The sequence below is a fragment of the Crotalus tigris genome, unplaced genomic scaffold, assembly GCF_016545835.1.
Source record: "Crotalus tigris isolate CLP2741 ecotype Arizona unplaced genomic scaffold, ASM1654583v1 scf7180000019415.609845, whole genome shotgun sequence".
Lineage (NCBI taxonomy): Eukaryota > Metazoa > Chordata > Lepidosauria > Squamata > Viperidae > Crotalus > Crotalus tigris.
The window spans coordinates 449,315-468,900 of NW_024097526.1; the positions used below are offsets into that span (position 1 = coordinate 449,315).

Genomic DNA, 19,586 nt, shown 5'->3' on the forward strand with positions numbered 1-19,586 from the left:
AATGTGAAACTTCCAGATGGGAAAAGAAGCTGTAGCCCAAGTAGAACATGATGACTTTCCAAGTCAGCAAACAGTAAAACAAGACGTTATGCTCTCACTTTATTTATTCAACCTATATTTGGAGTCCTAGTGGACAATCACTTAAATATGAGCCAGCAGTATGCAGCAGCAGCCAAAAAAAGCCAACACAATCCTAGGTTGCATTAACAGGGGGATAGAATCAAAATCCCGTGAAGTATTAGTATTGCTTTATAAAGCCTTAGTAAGGCTACCCTTAGAATACTGCATCCAGTTTTGTTCCCCATATTATAAAAAAGATGTAGAGAATTTGGAAAGAGTGCAAAAAAGAACAACAAAGATGCTTAGATGGCTGGAGGCCAAAACACACGAAGAATGGCTGCAGGGATTGGGTGTGTCAGTCTGGTGAAAAGAAAAACTAAGGGTGACAGGATAACACAGGTCCAGTATTTGAGGGGCTGTCACAAAGAAGAGGGGACCAACCTATTTTCCAAAGCACCAGAAGATAAGACAAGAAAGAATGGAAACTAAACAAGGAGAGAAGCAACCTAGAATGAAGGAGATATTTCCTAACAGTGAGAACAATTAATCAATGGAACAGCTTGCCTCCAGAAGTTGTGGGTGCTCCGTCACTAGAGGCTTTTAAGAAGAGATTAGACAGCCACTTGTCTGGAATAGTATAGGGTCTCCTGCTTGAGCAGTTGGTTGGACTAGAAGACCAACCAAGCAGAAAGCAGAGTGGCGCAGCGGAAGCGTGCTGGGCCCATAACCCAGAGGTCGATGGATCGAAACCATCCTCTGCTAAGTTGTGTTTTTGTCTAGTTTAACGAAGAGAAGGACAAGGGGGGACATGATAGCAGTATTCCAATATCTCAGGGGCTGCCATAAAGAAGAGGGAATTAAGCTATTTTCCAAAGCACCTGAAGGCAGGACAAGAAGCAACGGGTGGAAACTAATCAAGGAGAGAAGCAACCTAGAACTAAGGAGAAACTTCCTGACAGTGAGAACAATTAATCAGTGGAACAGCCTGCCTCCAGAAGCAGTAAATGCTCCAACACTGGAAGTTTTTAAGAAGAGACTGGACAGCCATTTGTCCGAAATGGTGTAGGGTTTCCTGCCTGAGCAGGGGGTTAGACTAGATGACCTCCAAGGTCCCTTCCAACTTTACTACTATTACTATTACTAAGACCTCCAGGGTCCCTTCCAACTCTTTTATTCTGCTATGGTCTGTAGTTTCCTGGACATTTGCTATACTGAACATTTGTCATACTGTTGGCCATGTCATGTGGGGGAATTTACTGGAAAAAGCAATTATGTTTAGAAGAGTTAGTGGTAAAATGAAACCAAGCTACCAAAGAACACAGTGGCTGGATACTATCAAAGCTGACACCAATCAGAGCACAGAAAAACTCAGAGAAGTAGTGAAAGAGTGGGAGATATGAAGAGGTATGGCCTACAGAATCGCCAATAGTTGAACAGGACTGAGTAGATAGCATCATTATCATCATCATCATGAAAAATAATTCCACATCCACAGGTAAGAATGTACACCAGATTATTTAAGCAAAGTCAGAAATGAACAAGAAGGAGAGAATGGAAATAAGTTAAGCACATAAAGTTCTCCTATTCTCCCAAATGACGTCTTGCTCAGATGTTGCATGTATGACCGAAAATAATACATATTATATAGGAGCTTAGAGGAAAAAAATAGACCTGCTGAGCCTTTGATAATTCTCCATGTTTAAATCTGTCCTGCAGTGAGACGGATCTCACCATAAATTCTATGGCAAAGAAATTTTTAAAAATGCTATAAACGTGACCCAGTTAGTGTTCTACCTCAATGGAATGCCCATGCATGGTTATACTGATATTTATATTTCCTTAATGCCAACCAGCTGGAATGGAAGAAATCACCTGAGTGCACTGATGCAGGGCTAACAGAAGTTTATTAATGAATAATCCAGTTATCACCTAGAGTGATAAAAAGTAATGTTTAACCTTGTGTTTCTTGATGACAAGATATAGAGTATTTATTTGCTTCTCAAGAATTTCCCAAAATAATGACTTTATTGAAGAAATCTCAAGTACTGCCCAAAATGTAAGTCTGCCATAAGAAAGTGGCATAGAAGATATGAAATTGTTTGTTACATAAATTAATTTATGAACAAAAGAAAGGGATAAAAAGGATAATAAGCAATAAATGTGAATTAAAAATTCAATAAAATTTTAAAAGGAAGATAAAGAAAAGCTAAAACAATAATTAACTGTGATAATAACAATAACAGCAATTCTTGTCCTAATAGTTCTGGCTTTTCCCAATGCTTGGTCTCCATAAAACCACATTTTGTTTGTTTTCATTTACTCCTTGAGCAGTTTTTTTCCCCTGACATCCTAATTCACAGTTTGTGGAGGATTTAACTCAAAGTAGCTGAGAGGAGGTGAAGCTTTGCTTTTAATAATTTAATAACAACTGGAGAGACAGAAGACAGGGAAGAAGAAATCCATAACCTGTCACAGACAAATTCACAACTCACCTGTTAAAGAGGTATTCATCATGTGACCTTTGCTACATGTTATTATTTTCCAAAGGAATGTGAAAATGCTTCTGCAAAGTTATTCAATTTTAATTCCCTAAACCATCCCAGTAAAGAATCCACATATATTCAACACTGGCATTCTAGTACTCTATTGGTAGATACTTTGAACATTGTTGACCTAGAAAAATCTTCTGAAGTCTGTACAATTTTTAATAATGTCCCCCCCCCAAAAAATCTGATAGATGTTTCTGGAAAGTAAACAGAATATATAATATATAAGCAGTGCATATAAATAAAGAATCTCATCAGAGAGAGGACATGGGGTGGGAAGTAAACATCATTATAATATTTAGTTCCCACTGTGGCTTTAATATGATCAGGAACAAGTTCTGATTTCCTAAGACTATTAAAAGCAAATGTTCACCTATTTATGTAATACAGAACTGTGAGTTAACTTTAGATCTATTTTCCAAATGGGGCAATATTTTTGGCATTTGCTCTATGATTCAAATATGACTCTCCTTAGACCATGCAACAATAGAATAGTTGTAAGTTTGATTACAAAGCACTTGGCAGTGAAATGGGGAAGAATTTTATTTTTACTTCCTTTTCAGCATAAGACAAATACATTTAATAGGCTTGCAAAAGGTATACTGTCAATACTCTTCAACAAGTTTGCTTCTGTTAACCACAACCATGAATCCCAAGACTATACAAAGTTTAGCAAAGTAAATAATGATATAAATATATGTTCTCAAAAGTAATTATTCTTGAAGGATTACCTATTTTAAATATTTTATTAATATACTATATTAAATAGTATAAATACAAACCTGTTTTCATATATCATCCCAAACTGATATGCTCTCTCTCTCTCTCTCTCTCTCTCTCTCTCTCTCTCTCTCTCTCTCTCTCTCTCTCTCTCTCTCTCTCTCTGTGTGTGTGTGTGTGTGTGTGTGTGCATTTCCTCCAAATAGAAATCCATTATTTCAAAGAGTGACATGCTAAGATTGTAAGGAATATTTGATGGCAAGGTTATATCTGGTGCCTATGCTTTTATCCTGATATTGGGGATAAACCACTTTTCCTAGATAGATTCTGCTTGCCCAAGCTGGACGTATAGAAAATATCTGCTGATTTGTTACCTGCTAAAAAATACCACATGTGGTGGCATGAAGCAAGCATGGGGAGGAGATGTCTTCTTCTGGAATAGTTCCCCTCTCCCCTCCCCAAGATGAGAGAAACTCCTAGCCTACTAACCACTTATAAAACTTCATGTATCCTGGAAGGTCTTTGGTGTTTGAACAGTGGAAGGAATAATCAGATTGCAAATGTTACTATTTTATTTTGTTATTGTATTATTTTTGTTTACAGTTTTATGCCACTTTCAACCCCCATGGATTGAAATGTTTTATATATATATATAAATACACAAACATACTTATAAATATGCATAAGTGCAGTGGAAGATGAATGCTTTTCTGATTTTTCTCTCCTTTTTCTTCTTTTCCACGATGTTTCCCCCATTCCTTGGAGTAAATTAGCAAACACCTGAAGCAGTTGTTCAAGGAATGTGACAGGTAAGAAGCACAGCAGCACTTAGATGTATAAATGGTGAGTTTCTCTCATCTTGGGGAGGGGAGAGGGGAACTATTCCAGAAGAAGACATCTCCTCCCCATGCTTCCTTCATGCCACCACATGTGGTATCTTTTAGCAGCTAACAAATCAGCAGATATTTTCTATATGTCCAGCTTGGGCAAGCAGAATCTATTCCTTATAAATGGTGTGCCAACATTATATGTTAAACATATATTTAAGATCATTAAATATTGAGTTTTAGACTTTAAAAAAAGATTGGATAAAATAAGTCTTCTCCACTGGCAGGTTTTGACCTTAGCTCTTGCTATGCTATCTGTTTGACCCTCACTATCCCTCTAAGCCAGCGTTTCTCAACCTGTGGGTCGCAACCCTTTTGGGGGTTGAATGACCCTTTCACAGGGGTCGCTGAAGACCATCAGAAAACACATATTTCCGATGGACTTAGGAACCGAGACACTGCTCCACATCCGTCTCCGCATGGCCTCTTCCGCCATTTGCAGAGAGAGAGAGAGACAGAGAGGCACTTTCACTTCCCTTCTCTCTCTCTCTCTCAGGCGGACTTACTTCCTGCAGTGCTCCTGATTGGCCCTGAGCCCGAGTGCCCCACCCCCTGGGAGAAATGCGGCCAGGGCCTCGTGGCCTTGGAGCTGCCTGGGGAAGTCCCGGGATCCCTGCTGGGAGCAGCCCGCTGGAGGCTCCGCTGAGCGGGCCAGTCCTCCCGCAACCCACGGCCAAGGGAGATCAGCCCCTGCGATCCCCAGCCAGCCAGACCATTGGACCCGCTGGCCAGGAAGACGTGCCAGAGTCCAGGCTGCCGGGAAGGAAGAAGGAGATTCAGCAAAGGTAGGAGAGGAGAGCCACCTCCTGGGGCCCAGTGCTGGCAGCAGCTTCCTTGCCATCCTCTTCCTCCTCTCCTTCTTCCTCCTACTGCCCCCAAGGCGGCTCAGGCGGGCGCCGGGGCAAAAGGGGTGCCAGGAGGGTAGCAGCCAGACTGGTGGAGGGGCTGGCGGGCCGCGCGGCAGCAGCCCCCACCATGGCTCCATCAGATGGGCAGAGGGCGAGGCCGGGCAGCGCGGAGTCCCAGCTGGAGTGGCGGTGGCGGTTTTCTTGCCCTTCTCCTCTCCTTCTTCCTCCTGCTGCCCCCAAGGCAGCTTGGGCGGGTGCCAGAAGAGGGGTTCCTGGGGGGGAGCAGCCGGGCTGGTGGAGGGGCCCCACCGCGGCCTGCCAGAAAGAGAGAGAAAGAGAGAGAGGAAAGAGAGAAACGGGGAGAGGAAAGAGAAAAAAAGGAACAAGGGAAAGAGAGAAACAGGGAGAGAGAGAGAGGAGAGAATGAGAAGAGAGAGAGGAAAGAGAAAAAGAAAGGAAAGAGAGAGGAAAGAGAGAAAAAGGAAAGAGAAACAGAAGAAAAGAGAGAGAGAAAGAGAGAGAGAAAGGGAGGAAATAGAGAAAGAGAGAGAGAAAGAGAGAGGAAAGAGAGAAATGGGGGAGAGGAAAGAGAAAAAGAGGAAAGAGGGAAAGAGAGGAAAGAGGGAGAGAGAAGAGAGAGAGGAAAAAGAGAAAGAGAGAGAGGAAAGAGAAACAGAAAAAGAGAGAGGAAAGAGAGAAAGAGGGAGGAAAGAGAGAGAAAGAGAAAGAGGAAAGAGAGAGAAGAGAGAGAGGAAAGAGAGAAAAAGAGAAAGAGGGAGAGGAATGGCGCTTCTTCAACCAGGCTGGGCAGAGCTGGCGGAGCGGCCTTCCTGCCCCCCCTCCCCAGCCAGCTGGCTGGGGGGTTGGGGGTCACCGCAACATGAGAAACTGTATTAAAGGGTCGCGGCATTAGGAAGGTTGAGAACCACTGCTCTAAGCCCTACCACTTGCCTTGTGCACACAGGTGGGACAACCTGTTTGGTGGGATTTTTCTTGAAATGCCTTGTAACAAAAAAAAGAGAGAGAGAGTGAGAGCAAGCAAGAGAGAGAACAAGTTACTGTCTTGCGTCCTTGAAAGATTTTATGGAATCTACAAACCTTGTCAAAATACAAAGCCTTCACTCAACATGTCAAATGTTGTATCACATTGTTGAACACATGATAGTTCTTATTGGTTACAGTTTTGGAGAAACTGCTGCAAAAATTCAATGGGCACTCCAGTGTTCCACTTTCAAAACAGCATTCCCAAGTGTTCTTCATGATGGTCTGGTGAAGATGTGCTCAGTGTGGCAGGACCAGCAGAAAAAAACTTTTTCCCAGAACCATCTTAAGACGTTGCCATCTTGGATTTAAAAAAAAATTAAGCAATGTCTTTTCCACCTGTCAAAGGTCCCAAACCCAGACCTGAGCCCAACAGAAAACAGATATTTGGGGATCAAATAAACCTGGTTTATTCAGGCACGCTTTGGCATATGAAGTGCAAAACAATTGTAAAACTAAGTCAGTGCTGGGAGCTACTACCTCCCAGTGCACTAAATAGACGGATCCTGCCCAGACCTGCCCCCCACTCACCTAACCAGCATCTGGAGCGATCCTTCTCCCATATCCCCCAAGCCTGCTCAGTTTCAGTCAGCTTCCGGGAGGTGTATGCACAGGGCTGTAACGTTCCCTGTTTGTTCACCTGTAGCAGAACTCCCTAACCACTACATCGCTAGCATCGGGCTGGACGATGAATGTTTGGTCGGGTACAGGGGGGATGGCTGTCGCTGCCATCAGCCACTGCCTCCAGCCACCTCTGTTGCTCCAGTCACCAATAAGACCCCCTCCTCCCGGTTAGTGGCAAGCCCCACAGGGGCTTGACATCACCTAGAAAAGTCAATTATATTGTGTTATACCTCAGCACTGACCACAGCACAGCCTCTACCACTGTAGCCCAGGATATGTCTTAATCAGTCTGAATGGTACTCTGGGGCATAAAAAAAAATAATGTGGTTGTAGTTTTCAATTTCATATGTAATATCTTATCTTTGGCATTATTGCAAAATTTATTTCTTTTTAAAAAAGAACAGTGGTACTATTTTGTATGGTACTTTAATTTTCCCTGTAATCTGGAATCTTGAGGGTGAAGATTGATTCTCCAAGCTTGTGGGTTGGTTTCCAAATGTTTCGTTACCAAGCTAGGTAACATCTTCAGCAGAGATTATGGGATGTCAGTGTCAGTGTTCTTTTGTTTATAAGGGCTTCAGGTGTGGATGTGTCAAGTGAGGGTTTTGTGATGGGTCTTGTCATGGGGAGGTTACATCAGGTCAGGTCATTGACCTGATGTAATATCCCCATGACAAGACCCATCCCAAGATTCTCACTGATGACTCATACCTGACCCATTTTTCTGTATTTTGCATAATATTGCTTTATTCAAAAGAAAATAGTGTACTCAAGTTTGTATGTAGAATTTATGTTTGTAAAGTAGCTGCTATTGACTCTTACAAGAAATTGTACAGGTGAACTGAATAATTCATGATAACACTGCACACAAACAGCAAAGAAACATTGTGCAAAGAGATCACAGGTACTTTAAAGATACTTCATTACTTTAGTATGAGATATGTTGACTGTGTACAAGGAAGGTAAGAAAAAAGTATGGGGAACTCTAAGAGCAGAATAATTAAACAGGAAATCCTGTTCAGTAATATGAATCTGTCATCTCACTCCTTGCAAGTCTCCCTTTCTTTTTACCATTCTGATCAAAATGGTTTAAGAATAGTTATTAATAATTTAAATACCACTTTCTTCATAATGGAAGAAAGTCAATGGAAACTCAGAAGAAATGCTACTGCCTATTGTCACCTTAAAGCATCAGTGATATTGATTTTTACTGATGATCAATTACACCCATTGTTAAGAATTTAATTCAGCTTTGTTGACAGATATGTTTAAAACAAGGAAAAAATTACTATGTGCAGAATAAGGCATCCATATTGCCAAATATTTCTCAGCACTTCCCATACCCTACTCTGCATATCCAATTTTTGCTTATTACTCTATTGTCATAGAAGCAAAAGGTGGATACTCTTCAACAGGAAAAAAAACACCAAAAGCTTGTTTAATTCAACTAATTTTAGGGGAAAAAATCTTGTCAAATAACACACAAAATTTAAAATAACCCTATATCTTTATATAGCTCATATAGTTTGGTGCAAATAATATTTTATCTCTATTAAAGCAAAAAACGATATAGTGCAAATATAATCCATGACAATATGTTCCACTGAAGAAGAAAATAACAGACTTATGTTTGATAGAAATACAAATTAAGTTTACACTATAAATAAAATTAAGGGGAAAGCCTCGGTTTTTATGGCACTATTACATCACAATGTAAATGGCTTAAGTTGTAAAATCATTGAACATCATTCCATATTAGACTATTCACATTCTCAAAAATGGAAATATATTAGTGTCCTTGTTATATTTTTTCATTAATACTTTTCAGCAAGTTTTCCCATTTAATTATTCTGTGGAAGTTACATGCACTAACCTATCATAACCTATTCATTTTTTATTTTCTTCTAGACTCTCAGAGACCTTAATATTTGGCACTTTTTTTTATCTTTCAAAGGATTTTCGATGAGATAATATGTTAAAGAACATGGTTTTGAAGTAACATTTCCTGATTGCAATGGGGAAGTTAAGCTTGTTGTGCTTTCAAATAGATGGATCTATCAATTTCTTGATATTGACTGGCATCACCAAGATTACTTATGGTGTTCTTCATATCCCACTAATCACGCTATGAACATGTTCTGGTAATCGTTTTTTTATGCCAATTCCTCACAATGTTGCTTTCATCTCATCCCAAGACCTCAGCTAAAACAGTTTTTTTCTAGTTTCCCTGTTTTAAAGTAGTGTTTTCCATCTTCTACCAGCACAATATTTGCAGTAGACCTGAGCAGGCATGATCAATTAATGAAGTAATTGAAGATAGGGCTAGAGCAGTGGTTCTCAACCTGTGGGTCGGGACCCCATTTGGGGTCGAACGACCATTTCACGGGGGTCGCCAAACAAGGCTGTCCACCATTTTCCCCCCTTTTTTTGGCCACGCCCCTGGCACCCGGTGATATATAAGTGGTTGGGGGTCACCACAACATGGGGAACTGTATTATGGGGTCGCGGCATTAGAAAGGTTGAGAACCACTGGGCTAGAGGTTATGATCTGTTCAGCTACTTAGAAGACGGCTCCCTATCGCTTTAGTCCTCTCTCTTCCTCCATCCATGATCAGTCTGACAAGCTATTTTTGAACCTAGGTTTAGAGCTGATTCAAAAAAGTGCTAGATCTCTATTCAAAAATTGGTGCAGAATATATCCATGCACAGTGGACAACATGGCAGGTGTCTTAAACCAGCTGTTCTAAGCACCTACATACAATTATTCATCTCTATAATATTAAGGAGAGACTGGTAATTTTTTTCTTGATAATGCTCAGAGGGAAGGGAGGAAAAAATCAAAGGGAACCCAGCCATCCCTTTTCTTAACCTTTTTCTCATTAAGGAAAACGCCACTCTTTGATCTCATTATTGAAGCAAAATTGGGACCAGTGATGAGAACAGTGCAATTTACCCAGTGCAATTTAACTAAGTGCAATTTAACTAAGAGTTTGTACGAAATTATCTCAACACAGCCTTATGGCTGTGCCCTTAGTTACCACTACCAACTTGTTTAATGAGTGGTGTGATGGATTGGGGATAATGGAATTAGCCTTGTATAATTATAATGTGAATAAACTGCATGCTATTGGTGTATAGAGCATGGTCATACTGTACGCACCAACAGCACACACTACACATACAGATATATAATACCAATGGTTTATTTTTCTCTTGTAAGAATTGAATATAAATCTCCAAATTATGTCACTGCTCAGTGAATTTAAGAGCTGGCTTCACCTTTGGTCACATTGTCAGTGGCAATTAATATGGCATAGGCATGACTGTCACTGCACTTTATCTTAAAGTAAACATTCAGTGACCCAAAGTGAGTCAGAAAAGTCCATATTAATGGTATTAATGTTAGGTTACCAAGGGCAACATATTGAATAGCGAAGATTTATTTTGGTGGGTGTGGTTTTTACTTATTGTCGATGGATCGATTGATTCCCTTCACATGCAGGTTAATTGTTTTACATGCCTGTGATTTTTCTTCTTTTTACTTTTTAATTGCTGCTTCCAGGCTCTGTTTCCTCGACATTTTCTTCTGCTCTTGATTCTGTGTCTTTTTGTTTACAGAATGGGCTGAAATTCATTTCTGGAGTGAAAGTAGATGGAGATATAATAAAAAAAAACCATTTTTACCACATTCTGGTCTTGATTTTCTTCTGCAAAGGTTGGATCATCCAAACTGAATTAAATAGGAATTACTTTGATTCCTTGTTTTAGTATTTTTTTGGATTTTTTTTACTTTGCAAGCCATTTGGAGTTACAGCAGTGAGATGGGTGGCCAGATAAATTAAATAAATGAATTTTAAAAATTCAATCACATTCAGAACTGAATCTAGGACACTCACCAACTACAAGTCCTGAAATGATTATACTGATATTAGAAAAAAATGCCACTGCAAAATGTTGGGGAAAAGTCATTAGCAAATTTCAGAAAGCATTACCTCTGTATGCTATTCTCACCATAAGACAACAAAACCCACTATGAACCATGTCATTAAACATACATTTGTTTTTTCTCCAAAATAAGCTCGGAGGACATACGAGTCTAGTCCTGGTGACTGATCCAGACTGGATCCTGAAACAGGGATACATATATTTGCCTGGGCACATATATTTGCCTTCTTTCATGGGAAAATGAAAGCTTGTCATAGGTTCTGCAAGATATCCAAGGAGTTATATCAGCCTTTGACCTGAAGGGGTGTGTTTTAGTTACATAGGACCTACTGCTTATTGTAATAGTTGCTGCATGGAATTTTTTAAAAAGTAAAAAAAAAAGAATTTGTCAAGCAGAAGAATTCTTCCTCTTGACATCTACTTTTCTGGGTGATCCCCAAAACTGCACTGATGCTGACAGACAGATTAGACTTCCTGAAAAGTCAAAGAAGGCTTCTTTTAAGGGAAAAAAAAACAACAACTGGTGACTTTCTCTTATCGCTCTGAATCCTTTCCAAATGTAACACATTTCCCATGCCTTAAAAGAACACACAGAACACTTCAGCGAGTGAGACTTAATGTTCTGTTGAAAACAATATTTGTCTGAGAATTTTATTAAGTACACTCTGTCTGTGCAAAGCTGTGTGTATGCCAGACAAGGCCCCTATATTGTCAAGAGATTGGTTAATTTCCTAATCTGTCTGGCCATAAGTGATGAAATTCTCTATTGCACTAGATAAAATTTATAGATACAGTTTTTAAAAACTTGACAACGGGAAGAAAAGCACATTGGCGTGTTCATTGTTGCTTGGCATGCAGTACTGGAGTTCAACCTCAACAACACAAGTTAATGCTTCTGCTGCTCAGTCTACAGTTAATCCATAGGAACAGTTTGCTTCCCTGCAATTCTAAGCATCCAAGTTAGCAGTGAAATTTCTCCCAAAAAGCTAAGGCTACTTAATTAACTTTTTTGGAACTTCTGTAATGAACCGCTCTGAACTTCACCTCCCATGCTAATAGCAATACTTTGGGCCATTTAAAAAGTAATTGTACAAAAGGAATTAGGTTCATGAATACAAAATAAAGATGAACTGATTTCAATGCTCACAGAAACTAAAATGGTCTTTCGTGTAAATATTTTCAGAATATTCATGTGTTGCCCTCTTAGTTCTACCTAGCTAAGAATTAAGTAAGTCTGACTAATATATATATATATATATATATATATATATATATATATATATATATATATATATATATAGTATGTATGGTTAAAAAGGTTAAAAATATGAACCCCGGGGGGTATACATGGTGAAGAAATAAAATGAACACCAGGGTAATAAAAACTGTAAAAGTTTTTAATTAATTAAAACTATAAAAGTTTAATTAAAAGCGCCAAGCTTTCGCCGTCACCTGCCGGCATCTGATAGGGATTGAGTCGTCATGCCCCCTACCCGACGATCCCGAGGACTCCCATGGAATGCACACGAACACCAACAGTGCAGAAAGGGGGAGAGCTGAAGAGGAACGTTATGACAGCCAGAAGGAGCGTGATTCGACTACCACACACACACCCCCCGGACCGAGTACCCGAAGCAGGACGCGCGCAGGACAGCTGGGTATGGCGATGACCAGGAAATGACCCCTCCACCCTGCTGAACACCCCCCCACGCCGTATTTGACTCGTAACAGCTCGCAAGACCATCCGGATGACGGGCGCACCAAAAATGAAAGTATTGGGACTAAAAAGGAAAGTTACTTTAAAAGGAACAATTGGGTAGGACATGGCTGTGAAAGGAACGTGGAATGTGCACTACCACCTGAACCTGGGGGGAGGTCAGAATGCAAAGACAACCGAAACAACTGGAGTTGCCACCCAACCACCCCAAGGTTGAGAGAAATAAGGATGGATGAAGATAGAAATGTAACCAAAAAGAGAAAGGAAAAACAGGTTAACCGTATGCAATTGAATCAATCAGGCCTGATAACAAGATTAAGGAGCCGGGCGCAAACCTTGACACGCCTATAAAGGACTTCCTCATTCTCTGGCGCGCTAGCCCTGAAGATGCCGGCAGGTGACGGCGAAAGCTTGGCGCTTTTAATTAAACTTTTATAGTTTTAATTAATTAAAAACTTTTCAGTTTTTATTACCCTGGTGTTCATTTTATTTCTTCATCAGTATGTATGTATGTATGTATGTATGTATTAGTCAGACTATATATTATACAAAAATTTTGAATTTACAGTGTTCACAGTATGTGATGTCTGCCTGCAAAACGTGCTCCTAGATTGGAGTGAAATGCAGAATAGACTGATTTATCCTATACTGGGTAGATCGGGTGCTCCAGCCAATACATACATACATACATACGTACGTACGTACGTACGTACATACATACGGAAAGTTTGCAGGTAGGCTTCTGAAATCTTGTCCAGCCCTTAAAAGCAACTTTGCCTTGAATCATGAGACTGGAAAAGGGACTTAAGAATGGAACATTTGGCAGCATTCTGAGTCCTGCTGTTTCTCCAAGAGGGGTGAATTGTAGAAAATGTCCTGATTTATTTTCCTCTGCAGATCTGGATCATTTTTGAACTCTACTTTTTTTTCCTTGGCTTTTCCTTCCGCACTGAATTGGGTCTCAGTGTTGGTTTGGGGGCATTATCCTGTGTAGAAACAAAGAAAAAGAGAGTTCTGAGCCACTTTACATAATTTTATTCCAATGTTCCATAGAATGAGAAAAAATGGAAAGGTGGAGCGATTTGCCAAAAGAATTCAGAAAGTTTTCCATTGTAGAAAGTGACAGATGTACAGGTAGTCCTGAACTTACAACAGTTCACTTAGTGATCGTTCGAACTTACAACAGCACTGAAAAAAGTGTCTTATGATCATTTTTCACACTTATGGCCGTTGCAGCGTCCCCAGGTACATGTGATCAAAATTCAGACGCTTGGCAACTGACCCATATTTAACAAGGGTTACAGTGTCCCATGGTCATGTGATCACTTTTTGCTCCCTTCTGACAAGCAAAGTCAATGGGGAAGCCAGATTCACTTAACAACCATGTTACTAACTTAACAACTGCAGTGATTCACTTAACAACGGTGGCAAGAAAGATTGTAAAATGGAACAAAATTCACTTAACAACTGTCTCGCTTAGCAAGAGAAATTTTGGGCTCAATTGTGGCTGTAAATCTAGGACTACCTGTATTGAACAATGAACATTTCTTTGCAAATTTCCTCACGGCAATTCTGTTACAGATTTTACATGAGAACAAACCTTCTCTAACTAATACAAATGCAGTTAGTTCTGGCTTAAAAATTACATTTAGTACAACACGCAGTAAAAGATATCCTGAGGGTGAAGGAATAGCCAAAACAAATAAAAGGGATTTTTGTCAATGTCAGTGAAACAAAATGTCTGTTTGTTTAAATTTATACCTGTCTCCTTACAAACCTCTCTGAAACGAGATGCTAATGGATGTTACACCTTTTTTGCACAGTTTTGTAAATAGTTGAATGATCCATCAAATGATATACCATAATAATTATAAGCGGTTAGCAAACAGGATTTTAAAATAAATAAATACAAATAAATTGCATTAATCTAAACATAAAAGCGTCAGACAGCAATTCAATGGACAATGATCCTCACTAAGCTCCTCAGAATGAACTAGCAGCTTGGTAGATGTCAAAGTAAAGAAATCATTTCACAGGGATCTGCTGAGAACCCAATAGATGTCATTCATTTTGGGCTGACTCAGATCTTATCTCAGATACTAAGAGAACCAACAGAGAGTCAGTTTGGTATGGTGTTCAAGGCACCAGACTAGAAAATGGAAGACTGCGAGTTCTAGTCCTGCCTAAGACATGAAGCTAGTTGAGTGACTTGGGACCAGACACTCTCTCTTAACCAGTGCTTTTTTTTGTAAAAAAAAAAAAAAAAAGGTGCCGGAACTCACACATGTCACACAACCCACCTTGCCTACTCTACAAGGTTCCATCCAAAAAAGGTGCAGGAACTCCATTCTGGGAGTTCTACGACAAAACCTTCAAGAATGACTCAAGGCAATCACCAAGAGTTAACATTTGAAGGCATATTCATAGATCAAAAAAGAAAAGAAAAGAAAAAGAAAGAAATAATATGGGAAAAGTGTCGAACAATGTAGCGTTAGAATCCAAAACTTTTTCTAAAGATGGAAAAGGAAGTTGGAAGAATTTCATGCAAACTACTCTAAGGATTACCTCTCCGGAGAGTTCAAGCCCATTCATGAACTTTTGAATTCTTAGCCAAAAATTGGTTCCTATTTACCTTTCAAGAGTGTAGGTAGCAAGGAAACAGGGAAGGAGAAAAAGGTGTGAGGGGCCACAGAGAAATTCAGTCCCAAAGTTCTGTTGATTTTTCCTACAAGTCAACAGATCTTTAAAAAAAAAAAAAAACTGTTTTCTGCACTTTTTTAAATACCAGGGCCACATCAAATCTTAGAATTAGAATTAGAATTCTCTTAGAATTCTCAGAAGCATTCAAAAATAATTGTTCAACACAAGGTTCAGCGATGTCTGAAATCTATTAATATGCCTAATGTTTTGTTTCTGTTATTAAAATTGGAAAAATAAGTTCCCCTACACAGTCTATATATAGAGGCTATTTTTACTGTTTGCCAGCCTCATATGATAAGAATAATTTTAATGTTTTCATTTTAATTTTGACTTCACTGATTACATATTTCATTGAATCAAATTCATTTCAGTTTTTGAATTTGCTATATTTGTTTTACTACCCATTATACATCTACAGGATATTTGTAATTTGCAACTTAAAAAAAATGCCAAGGTGATAGTTATTAAGGTTATTTATATCAGGTCACAGGGTACCAGAGGCCTTTCATGGGTAAGCACCTTCTTCAGGGAAATAAAACATGAAAACATAGATCCTCGTTTCAGATATAAATAGATGCTGGAATATTATTGTTCCTCTGCATTTGCATACAAATGATAGTAACCACAGAGGACAGAGCTAACAACACATTAGACCAAAGACTTTAGAAACAGGGAAAAGTGCTCTGAAAGTTGCCCCGGGAACTTTAACTCTGTCCTTCAGCAGCCTGCGTAAGTAGTACGATAACAGCTTTTCAGGATACAATCACCTTGAATTGTGGTCATGGGACACATTATCAAGCAAATATTTGTTCTTTGAATATCAGTAAGTTAAATGGAACCACTTCCTTAACATTTGCCTTGGGGCAGAGTTGTCATCAGGGATGCCTTAAAAGAACTGCTGCTGAAACTCGCTTAGTCCAACTCTCACTAGTTGTCAGAAATGCCTTCACAATCCAAGAACTGACATCCAAACTCTCTGCTGGACCTTTCTTTTTGTTTTTCATATCACGTTCTGACCTGAGTCATGTTGACAAGGCAGAGGTTAAGTAGAGTCTGTTTATTGCATGTGTAACATAGCACCAAACGATCGACCAATGGTACCAGTGAAGCTCCATTCGACCTGCAGTTTTCCCTCAGACCAAACTCCCTGGTTCCATGAACTATTTCCTAGCTGACCCATGAGGCAAAGAGGGTAGTCACAATATCCACAAACACCAAGTCTGCAACACGTCCACGGTTCCAAAAATCAAAGCATGATCCAAGAGTCCGAAGTCAGAGAACCAAGTACAAAGACTACAAAGTCCAAAGTTCAGAGCCAAGAAACATAATCCAAGATTCACAAGGCAGTGTCCATGAAAGCTGGGAAGGTGCGTATCAAAGCAATCAGATGTTCCTGACAAACATATCTTTTCCCCAGTGTCCAGCTAAATCACAATGTCCCAGGGGTTCATTGTGATGAGTGTTGGTGCTGCTTCCTCATGAGCAACCTCACCAACCTCCTTTGTGCCTCCTTCTGCTCCGCTCTCCACACCCAAGGATTGGACAGAAGCAGCAGTTGTTCCTCATTGTGATGCTCTGTAGCCTGTTGTCACTGCTGGCCCTCTGCAGCTGATCCTCTCCATCAGGCAGCTCCCCATCCTGTTGGCTGCCCCTCCCAATGCCTGATGGCCTGGGACTGCATCATCCTCAGCCCCTGGACTCTCCGTGACATCCCTGTCAGATGGTCCTGGTTCCAACTCCTCCTCCTATTCTGAACTGGGATCCAACGGGGCCATCACATGTCATCAGACCATTGATCTCTTTAATACTGTTGGGCAAAGTAAACCATAGTATAGCCTGAAGTCTTCAAAGATGCCGGACTTTGGATTGATTGCCAGACTAAACATCTCAATAATCAAATTAACTGTATTGTGGCCATAAAAAAACTCAAAGCATGAAATGAGTTTTTCACCTAACTTCTTAACCAACATTGAACTGTAGTAAAAATATATAACTCACAAAAGTTGGCTAAGTGACACCTAATTCCAGGTATACCAGAAAAAGCTAAGAAGCACACATGCTCTCAGTTCTCGGAATGTCCATGATAGGATTGACGTAATGGGGAGAAGAAGTAATACTGAGGAATAGAAGGAAGAGCTGCAACCAAGACAATGGTCAGATAAAAGAGGACTGAGTTTGGGGCAGGAATATACTTCTAGTAAGTATTTCAGACATGACCTTCCCTAGCTCTCATGAAGATAAAAGGAGGGGGAAAGCATTCAGTCTAGAAGATTTTGTTACTGTATGTTTATAATAAAGAAAAGGAACAATGGAAAAAGAAAGGAATACCTCATGAACTGGAGGACTTCCTATTGAATTGTGTTGGTCATAGATTATCCCAGTATAGATAGTCCTTGACTTACAACCACAATTAGGACTATAAAACTTGTCATTCAAAAGTACAGTCATTAAGCTAGACACCATGTGACTGCACCTAATTTTAAGTTATTTTTTGCCACAATCATTAAGCAAGCCTTCACATGACAATGCCTTGTGACCTCCCTAGCCAGCTTCTCCATTACTTTTGCTTGATGGAAGCCGGCTGTGAAGATCACAGATGGTAATCATGTGACTCTGCAATGCTGCAATTGTTGTAAATGTGAGCCAGTTGCCAAGCCCTTGGATCACAATCACATGTCCACAGGGGATCTGTGACAGTCATAAGTGCAAGGACCAGTTGTGGGGCACTTCTTTTGGTGCTGACATAACAGTCACTATTGAATCATTGACTAAATGAATAGTCACTAAATGAATAGTTGAAAGTTGAAACTACCTATAGAACAGAGGTCCCCAGCCTTTTGAGCACTAGGGACCAGTTCTGTGGAGAGAGGTTTTTCCACGGACTGGAGGGTGCGTGGGTTTGTGTGCTGCCTGCATCCCGCAGATGTGGCTTTGCTTGTTTGTGTGGCCCAGTTGCTGGCATGCTGCAGCCCGGTACCGATCCACAGAAAGGGGGTTGGGGACTTCTGCTATAGAAGGATTAAGATGGATCAAGGCATTAATTAAAAGCAAAACAAAAACAAAGTTGCCTAAAGATATTTTTCAAGTATTCTGCCAACTGTGGTCAAAGGCGGTTGAATCCAATTCAGCCCCGCTTTTTTTTTTACATAAATATTTATGCACCTTTTAGCCTTTCTATATACCAGACCCTATTGCAGAAAATATTTAAACAACTGTAACCCAGGCCTCATAAACTTTTTTGATAAACCACAGAGAAAGCAGAAGGAAGTGAGTGTGAACTTTATTTTGAAGTGTGCTTTGAAAGAATTTGTACAAGATTGGAAGTTCTGGGGGGCAAGGGTTGCAATGCAGAAATGAAAAGATCTTTCCTTCCCATGAAAGTCCTCATTGTGCCCTCCTGCTCAAAAGTATTGATTTATGGCTTTCTCAAATTTGGGCACTGTGGTTTGCAATTTGCTACAGATGATAAACAAGAGATTACAGATTAATAGATGGGTGGCTCCTCACAAAAATATTTCAATGTTGATAGTACTTTTTATTTGAGTCGGCACCAGCAGCGCTACATTCTTCCAGCCAAATATGATTAGGATTAGTTTTCTAAAGATAGGGTTAGAATGTACCTCCCAGATTGGCAGGTGCTTTTCACATTTTCTACCTTTAAGAGACTTTTTGAGCAGCTGTCTTGCAGAATCGCACAAATGCTGCATTCATCCCCACTTGCAGCATTTAGTACAAATTATAGTGTGTTTTAGCTTAGTCATTCTGACATAATACAGTGAGAGTAACTTTTAAATAAATAAATACACAATAAAACTGGGTGAATCAATCAAACAGATAATTTTAGGAAACTATATTATTCAGAATGTCAGACTAGATTTCCCCTAATAAATTAATTATAAAATTAGAGGATCATCTTGTGTTCACTGGGATTGTTTTTTATCTATAATATTTGGGTAATTATCAGGGTAACCTTCTACCCCTTCCCTTTGCACAAAATCCTTTCGCAGTCCTTCTCTGAATTTTGGCATGGGTATTCTTCACTGTAGATATTTTTTTTTTCATTGCAAATGTTATCACATTGTTCTGAAATAAAATTATAGGCTCTGTATTTTTTTAAAGCAACTTCCTTGAATTGATTTCTAAAAAATTAGACAATATTATCATTTATAACATGCAGGTTTACCTGTACATTTAATCTCTTTGTGCTTAAAAGTAATGCAACATTACAGATATGAGTTTTTCTCATGATGGACTAGAGAGACTACACATGTTGCTTTTCCAGATCTTGCCCTGAATTTGGCATCGAATCAGTTGCCCTATCCCCTGAATAATTTAGAGATAGTCTACATTTCTGTGATTCCTGAAGTCCGTGCATATAAAACGTTCTGCTCAGATAACCTCATATATTTTCCCAGCTGTGTAACTAAAACGGTAAATGGGAATGGGAACTAGAAGACATGTAGATTAAATGTTCAAGAAAGCATCACAATTTTGTTTC

The 19,586-nt window shown here is 39.6% G+C and overlaps 1 non-coding gene across 1 annotated transcript; it reads left to right on the forward strand.

The window, feature by feature from the left end:
* Positions 1-750: 750 nt before the first annotated feature.
* On the forward strand, positions 751-822 carry TRNAM-CAU. Its single transcript has one exon. It is a non-coding gene; the product is annotated as a tRNA-Met (tRNA).
* The last annotated feature ends 18,764 nt before the right edge of the window (positions 823-19,586 follow it).